The sequence below is a fragment of the Choristoneura fumiferana genome, chromosome 15 (genome assembly GCF_025370935.1).
Source record: "Choristoneura fumiferana chromosome 15, NRCan_CFum_1, whole genome shotgun sequence".
NCBI classification, from domain to species: domain Eukaryota; kingdom Metazoa; phylum Arthropoda; class Insecta; order Lepidoptera; family Tortricidae; genus Choristoneura; species Choristoneura fumiferana.
Genome location: NC_133486.1, coordinates 44,916 through 54,101, shown reverse-complemented (window position 1 = coordinate 54,101; position 9,186 = coordinate 44,916).

Here is a 9,186-nt window from a genome sequence, read left to right as displayed (position 1 = left end):
ACTATTACTACCGACCTGTTATGCATTGGCGTATCTAGGTTATTTTCAGGGAGCTTGCCTGGGTTTTTGTGTAAAGATATCAGTATTATAGAATTTCGAGACGGTAGCCCAACATCCTGGGTGGGCGCGGCCCACCCGTCCCCCCTCTATATACACCATGCTGCTCTGGCATCGCACTGATAAAAAACCGCCCAAGAGCGTGTCGGACACGCCCAAAATAGGGTTCCGTAGCTATTACGAAAAAATTAAATAATATTTTATAAGGATTTCGTATTTTATACGGAATCTTCCAAGTTTAGGTATATTTTATACCTTAGGCTGCTATTTACTCATAAAGTACTAATAATTCTCAAGCAAACTTGGCCGCTATAGTTTTCCTTGAAAGTTTGATATACTTATTACCATCCTGATTTTTTTCATATTTTTCCACTCACCATTAGATTTTAGAGGGGAGGGGGACGCTCGATTTTAATGATAATTTGCATGAATATTTCGCAAACACATCACTGAATCGAAAAATCGTCTCAGCAAACCCCTAATGGTTTTAAAAGACCTATCCAACGATACCCCACACTATAGGGTTGGATGAGAAAAAAAAAACACCCCACTTTACGTCTTTTTTTTAACTTGTAATTGTACTATTTTTTCGGCATAGTTTACCATTATATCCGTGCAAAATTACAGCTTTCTAGCATTGATAGTCCCTGAGCAAAGCCGCTGACGGACAGACAGACAGACATGGCGAAACTATAAGGGTTCCGTTTTTGCCATTTTGGCTCCCGAACCCTAAAAAGAGGTATACAATGAAATGAAGTACAAAGTATAAGTAGTAGTAGAAAGGTGCATTTCTGTTTCCATAAAATCCAACATAGGACTTTATGTCACCAAGAAACGCCTGGGCGATGTGAGATTTATTACGTCTTCCGTCAAAAGCATAGTATTACGAGGACCTTTATTTCCTCGGGGATACACATTTGTATGCGAGACGCAAGACATGTCCGTCCTCCAATTCCTTTTTAAAATACGAGTACGTTTTTTACAGCGTTTCGAAAATAAAAAAAATTACAAATTCGAAAAAAAAACAATTTCGGTTCTTTTATCTTTTCATCGTAGTACTCGTATTGTCTAATCTTGTTTCCGATATCTTTTCAAACTGGAAGAGATCCCTTCAAGGGATAAGTTCGCCTTTGTTCATCGATTTTACTTGTTCACTGATATTTTAGTGTGTTTTTATAAGGTTTTCATGTACAATAAAGAGTTATGCAATACAATACCTTGTTGTCCCAAAAATTGTACAATAAAAAAAACGAAAGGTAGTCTTCGCGATATTGCCTCATAACAATAGAAATATATAAAAGTGTAACTAGATAAATAAAAATTAGCTACAGAAAATCTCTCTTTTATATCATTATCTTCATTAAGGTTGTGTTAAGAACAACTAAACAAAATTTCATGACTTTAAACCCAGCGGTTGAAGTTTCAAGGTTTTATCCCTATCCCGTGTATATCCCGTTATAAAAAGTTGCCTGTAGCAAACTCCTTGGAGTTTTGTACTTTTTGGTGTATTTTTTGTAAAGTTTTTTTTTTATATTTTTCTTTTATGTGTTACTTGTCATTATTGCTTTGTGTTGTGTGGGTTTTCAAGTCAAAATATTATATTTCAATTTAATCATATTATTTCTGCGTTTGCTTTTTAGTAAACAGTCCATTCATACGTTTCATAGCCTATGTGTTATTCCAGATGTCCAGCTATGTATACTTATCAAATTTCATGACTTATCTATGCGGACGGAGTCGCGGGTATAAGGCTAGTTTTTAATATAAGAAGGATGAAGTGACTCGACAGAACTTGGCCACTCAGAATTATAACTAGCAAGTATTAAGTGAATTACGGCAGAGTTTAAAACTGTTCATGCGACTAAAACACGGTTTAGATTAAAGCCGTTTTCCACGAAAAATCGCAGGATACCGTTTAATTGAGTTTCGAGTTCAGAAGTTAATTAGAGGTAACTTTGTGTCCCAAGTTCGTGACACAGTTCCAAGGTCCAAGTTACCCATCTATAATAAGCTTTTAAACATTTACATTAGGTAGGTACATCACCCAGCCTATATTGGCCCACTGATGGGCAAAGGGTTCCTTTCAGAATTTTTCATAGTTTCAAGGGAACTTTTTCCAGTAGGTATTGTGTATGGTTTACTACAAATTTGGTAGTAGTTTCCTGAGAAAAAACATTAAGTACTCATCACTTTGTGGCGGAAATGTTCGTCTTTGTGATGTGTTCGCCGACAGTTGGCATTCCGTAATAATTATATATCTCTATTGTAATTTGTATTGTTAATAGTTTTTATTTCTTAATCTTTGATAATGAACCTACTTTTAATATAAATAATTAGGTACTAGCATTATACGCTTTGGTTTATACTGTAAGCCTGTTAATGTTAATTATTAAGAGATATCTCTTCGTTCCATTCTCCATACAAACGTAGTCCCGGTCTCATTTGAAAACTAGGCAACAGAAATAGATGAAATTTCGTAAGTATGCACTAGACGTAATTATTTATGGCTGTGTTTTTTCAGATTTTCATATAAATGTGTAATATCAGAATTACAGGAGCTCAAAAGTCGACAAAAAAAAGATGTCAACTTTGCACGAGAATTACAGGCAATAAAGCATTTTTACAAAAATTGAAAAACCACAGGCATAGAAATATACTTTTCGTATATATATGAGGACAACGAAACCCAAAATTCAACCGCCCAAATCTTGAAAAGCCTACAGCTATCTCGATATAAATTACGGACGTCGTTGCGGAAGGGGGAGCATGGGGGGACGGCTGCGAGCGCTTATGTCACGAGCGATAAAGACAGCAGTATCCCACGCGTACTATACTCTCTTAATAAATAAGTAAATAAATGACTCTAAAAAAATTATTCTATTTCTGTATTTTATTTATATTTTCCGTCACTTAGATTATCAGAAATTATTGGACGCGTTATTTTCCTTTTGTCAATCAAACAAAAAATGACAAAGATGAAGCGTGTCAAAGTTCGGGAGTGGGGGCCGTGAAGTCACGCCGTGCGACACTTTTTAGCACGGCGTCGTGTATCATGTCTGGATATATCTTAAAATTTTATATATAACTAGCTGTTGCCCGCCACTCCGTCCGCGTACAAGTAGAACAATAGTTTACATGCTATTCTTAGACCTACCGAATATACACAAAAAAAAACATAAAAATCGGTCAAGCCGGTTCGAAGGAGTTTGGTCACAAAAATATTTGACCCGAGATTTTTATATATTAGATTGATTATATTCCTAGTACATTGTTGCAAAGGCTGAAAAGTAAGCGATAGATGAACGAGTTAGTTCAGTAATACGTGTTCATCGCAGGCCAACAATATATTCGAAAAAGTCGTATCTTACTATGAAATCAATATATGGATATGCCTGTTACCGTAACGTGCTACATTGTTGTCGTGTTTGCGAACTTATTACAATCTTAGGACATTCACGTTGTGAAAGAAATCAATTTAAAGAAAAAAAGAAAATACATTTATTCAACACCGTAAAAACATCACAATTAACATTACAAAGACAAGACATACATGACGCTAAATAGGTCCCCACTCAGCATAATGGCACGGCAGCCGTGCCGCTGATTTTCAGTGAGGACCTTATCTAAGAACTAACGAGTGACAGCACTCAAGGCAACAACTCATGAAAAAAAAGTTAAACCAAAAAAATAATTTATATACTTATTACTTTCTACTTCGATGTCGTGTATATCTTGTTTGATACATCAGGTCTAAAAATAACATATGCATCAGTTTCTTTATCGGCTTCCGCCCACGCGGCTATTGAAGATGTTTTCCTCGAACGCTTGGGAACGTGAATGTCAAAGGGGGACTTATGCTTAAGTATGTGCTTGCTTAATTACGGGAAAAATGTAGCGTGAGGACCTTATAGTGGATGAATGATATTTCGCAGAATATCTATTAACTACCATTAGGTTTGACAGTAGATGAAGGAAGGATTTTACTGACTTTGGGACTAGGTCAATTGGTGTCATGTGTCCCTTGATATTTATTTATTACTAGCTGGTGCTTGTTTGTTTTTTTATTTTCTTAATCTTGTTTTATAAAAACCTTCTTCTGGCAATAGCAAACACAACAAAAAAATAATTAGCGAAATCGGTCCAGCCGTTCACGCGTGATGCCGTGATCAAGGGAAATAGGGATTAATTTAGGGATTATTATTTACTTTTTTATTTTGGTTCCATCACTACCACCACGTTACAGTCACAAAACACTAAAACTAACAATATAAAACTAAGTTACTTGGTAACACGACAGGACACCAAAAACATTGTATGTGGAGCCCAAACGTTTTTTCTAATTAAATTGGGAAACAAACAGCTTAAAATAACACAACGATATATAAACATGTCTATAACACATCAGCCAATACAGTTTCCACTTATAGCTATTATAGTTACAGAAATATACAAAAACTAGTCATTTGACTTGTTTAAAGCAAATTCGAGTAAAGTTAGATAAAGTTCTGAACACTGTAAGCAACCTTTAAAATATATTTTAACACTTTGACAAGAATCAACTTAATATGTATAACCTATATGTTATAATATGTATGCATGAGACAGTACCTTTGCCCCAGTCGAAAGACGAAAAAACTGCACCAAAGGATCGTGGACTGCAGCTTGCTTACTTAACTCCATTCAAATAGTTATTTTTTTAATTCGATTGCAAATGAGCAAGTGGGTATCCTGATGGAAATAGATCACCGCCCATAAACATCTGCAACACCAGGGGTATTGCAGACGCGTTGCCAACCTAGAGGCCTAAGATGGGATACCTCAAGTGCCAGTAATTTCAACGGCTTTCTTACTCTCCACGCCGAAACACAACAGTGCAAGCACTGCTGCTTCACGGCAGGATTAGCGAGCAAGATGGTGGTAGCAATCCGGGCAGACCTTGCACAAGTTGGTTGGTTGGGTGGTGGTAGGAGCCACTACGTTTTAAGTGTTAATTAACATGATTATAAATCATTCATGTACATTACGCGTAAGAGGATTTCTTTGCGACCCAATGCGGTCAAAATACGGATGTACCTCAGCACGTGTCTAAGCCCACGTTCGCCCATTCCATTGTAACGAGTGAAAGGAGTCCCAGTCGATCATTCCGTCCCACACATGTGTGATCCCTGAATTCCCTGACTCCAAATTTACGTTATAAGTGTTGTTTAAGTAACTAAATATACACTTTAATGATAAACCACAGTTATCCTACCTGACTGCGCCATCATCACACCCTGATACTTACCGTTTTGTTCAAAGTACCTACAATATTTGACTTGAGTTGACCTTTTTGGCCTTCGCACCGACTTCGAACAGTCAGTAGGTTGTGCACAAATAATTAATGGGCGATTCTGAAGACGCGATCAGGACCAGTTATAACCAACGAAATTTAAGTTATTTATTTATATCTTAGCAATTTAAGCTGGCAACGGATCGGCAATTCTTTTGTTGCTGCACAAGTTTTATGCTTTTAGGTTGACAGAACGTTTTTCACTGCCACTTCCGTTCCTATGGTACTATTATCCTATTCTGTGCTATGGTGCTCGCACTAAGTAACTCTCTCATGTGTTAGAAATATCATTGTGGTGGTCAGGAGTTCAAACCCGGGCTTGCACCTTTGAGTTCGGATTTTATGTAAAAAAAATAACACCTGAAATTTACAGTGAATTTTGCAATACATAATTGTGTGTGTAGTTTCCCAATCCGCTGGAGGTACCTACATCCCACACCCTCTCAATTTCAGAGGAGGCCTGTGTCTAACAGTGGGCCGTGTATTGACTGGATTTCCATCATCATCTGATGACGAATTCTCGTTACTTTTAAAATGTTTGCATTTGAGCGATTCTCATACAATTTCAAAACGAATCGATCAAAATTCAAATCACTTTGTTCATTGTTCTAACTTTCTAAATTCTCTACAAAGCCCTAAGCACACACGTTCTGAGGCATAAACGTCAAAACCATATTCAACCGCTGAAAAAACTCGCCAACTTAAATTGTTAAACTTAATTTTATTTATCTTTGGCCTCAAAAATTAATTTGCTAACCTTGTTTAATCTCAAAGGCTACACACACTTTGCTTTTGGGAAAAAAGTTTTCCGTTGTAACAATACAATTTCCTGGCGGGATGAATTCCTGAGGCAAATGAAGGAAAGGTGAGTGCAAGGAATAAGATGTTGCTGGATACGACTTTTTAATAATAATAATAACAAATACATTTCATTTCAAACTTTTTTTACAGTCATATAGGTTTACACAATAAAAATATTGTTTTAAAATTAGCAGAAAAAAAATTTTGGTTCCGAAAAATTTTTTTTTATTTGTGCACCCTGAGGATCAATGTAGTGGCATAGTTATCTTAGAGATTATCTGTGCACGAGGCCGTCCCGCTCGTGAATTTCCGGACCCAAACCTGCAATCATCAGCATCATTTAGCCATGACACAGATGCGTCTTTACCTATAGTGCAGGGTGTGCGTTGCACACGGGCGCAGCGGTGTTAGGGGCGCCGGCGCCGGCCGCGGCACTTTGTACCTATTCCATTTTGACCGCGCGCTTCCTAGATGGCGCTAAAGTAATAATTGCACACGGGCCTACATGGGCTAAAGACGCCGCTGGTAAATATAAAAAAAAAAAAAAAAAACCTGCCTACCTGTAACTGGCTGTTAAAAGGCCTGATCATCAATAATTTTGCATGTCCACATTACTGCCAACTATGACTATAATTCGTCGCCGATCCTTATTACAACCAATGTTCAACCAGTCCACATCTCGGCTAAGTAATAAAAGCCTAAAGTCTATTTATATATAAAAATATGCATGCATCGGACAAGGCCACCGTTTATGCAATTTTTTAATCCGATGAAAAAAACGGAGGAGGTTCCATAGCTTTTTACAGAGTATTAGGTAATAGTCCGATTTTGATAATTCTGAGATTTTGGCGAATTGGATATGATAATATCAATCATCAGCCTACAGCAGTCCACTGCTGGACAAGCCCCAATTCCCAAGCCGAAGTCGGTCCCAAATTAAATTTGGAAAAAACAAATCCTAAAAAAAAAAAAAAAAAAAACATTTTAACAAAAACTAACTGCCGAAAAAACTAAAACGCAAAAAAATATAACCAAACTCAGTTTGAAGTCGTGCTAATCGGCACTACCAGCAGAAGTTGTAAGATAATAGTGTTATCTGATGGTTTCTATCACTCCTCCGGTTCGTGCTAGGTATCGACTTCAAATTGTAACTAGATGATGGTTAAATAAAAAAAATGTTTACCTATTATTTTTTGCTTCTTAGTGTTCGGCGGTTTTATTTTTTTTTTGTTGAAAATTTTTATCTCCCTTTTCTACTTCACGCAAAATTAAGCTGAATTCGTCGACCTTTATAATACATGTGGCGTCTGAAACGCCACTCACTCCCGGGCAGAAAGCCTGGATGCCGAATCACTTACGTGTGTCTATGGTGGCCACAGTGACCCGGTCTTCTAGCGAAGATCGGCCACTGATTGGTTGAGCCAGTCGCAAGTACATTCTGTTCACTCTGAACGGAATGACGAATGGGTTCAGTATATAACGCTTTGCAGAGCTGAATTCCCTCTCTTTTCCATTCTATTTCTCCACAACACGTAAGTGCAACTCCACACATCAGTGCCGTGATAACCGTGTATTGTGCATACTTGTATGATTTATATTAATAAACACTTAAAACACCAAACTGGTGACCCCGACGTGATCCGGCCTAGAAAGCCGGCCCGTGCTATATAGAAAAACACGCCAGCTTCTCCGACACGCGGCGCGCTAGGCGCCGACCCCAACGCACAACGGAAGCCCCCATTTTTAACCCGCATTGCCTGATTGCCTGGGCTGGCTACCATCAGCCGCCGGGCGGGCGTGCCTCGCTGCAAGGGTTTTTCGCTTTCCAAAGTACTAACCACGCACGTGCTTATTTGGAAGTTTGAGGAGCGACGCGTCGTCGGCCTGCGAGGGCAGAGACTTTTTCTGTGGTGTTGGTGTGTGTATGTGTGCACAATATTATAACCTTCATACTAACTTTCTACTAAACGCATGGTCTGGCGTAAAATTAATTTTTCATCGGTCGTCCATCTTGGATGCGGGCATCGATTTTTATCCAACTAGAACGTACGCGCAACTTCGCGACCACGCTCTGTACAAGTATCCGAACGCCTGCTGGTACCTCGTGGACAACCTAACCTTCATTCATCTGTCATCGCGCAGTCATCGCGCAACGAAAAAAGAAGAATTACTTACGAACTTTTAGTGACTTTTTCGTATAGCGTACTTTAGTTTGTAATTTGCTGTTTTGTCCACTGTTTAAAGTCGAAGCACGTTATTGTAATTACTTATACTTTGTCTTTAGCCGACCGATCGAGTGTAATAATCGAGCGTAATGTCTCAATTAGAGGAAATCGAGCGAAAGCTCCAACAATTAGAGGAGCAAAACAGAATTTTAGCAGGTACCAATGAAGAGCTGAGGACGCTGGCGGCGGCAGACCCCGCGCGGACTCCCCAAATGTCTGCGCATGCCATCCGCCCACATCTAGCGCCTTTCTGGTCGGACCGGCCCGCGGCGTGGTTTGCGCATATCGAGTCTAACTTCGCGCTCGCGCACATCACGGCAGACGAAACGAAATACAACTACGTCGTCGGCCAGATGGACGCCCGTCTGTCTAAAGAAATGGAGGACTTGGTGATTAACCCTCCACCCAAGGGAGAAAGGTATTTATATATTAAGGAGCAAATGATCCACAGGTTCTCAACTTCGGAATCCCAGAAGGTCAGACAACTGCTCTCTGGTGAAGAGTTGGGTGAGCGAAAGCCGTCTAAATTTCTTAGACATCTCCGTTCCTTAGCGGGGAACTCCCTGAAAGATGATACAGTGCTGCGGGAGCTATGGTTCCAGCGACTGCCCCACAATGCACAAGGCATACTGACGGCCCAGAGTGACCTTAACCTGGACAAGGTTGCAGAACTGGCCGATAGAATATTAGAGGTGAGTCCAGTCCATAATACTGTTGCAACAATTGCTAGCCCCGCGCCTATACCAGACTGGAATGCAATTAACACTCGACTTA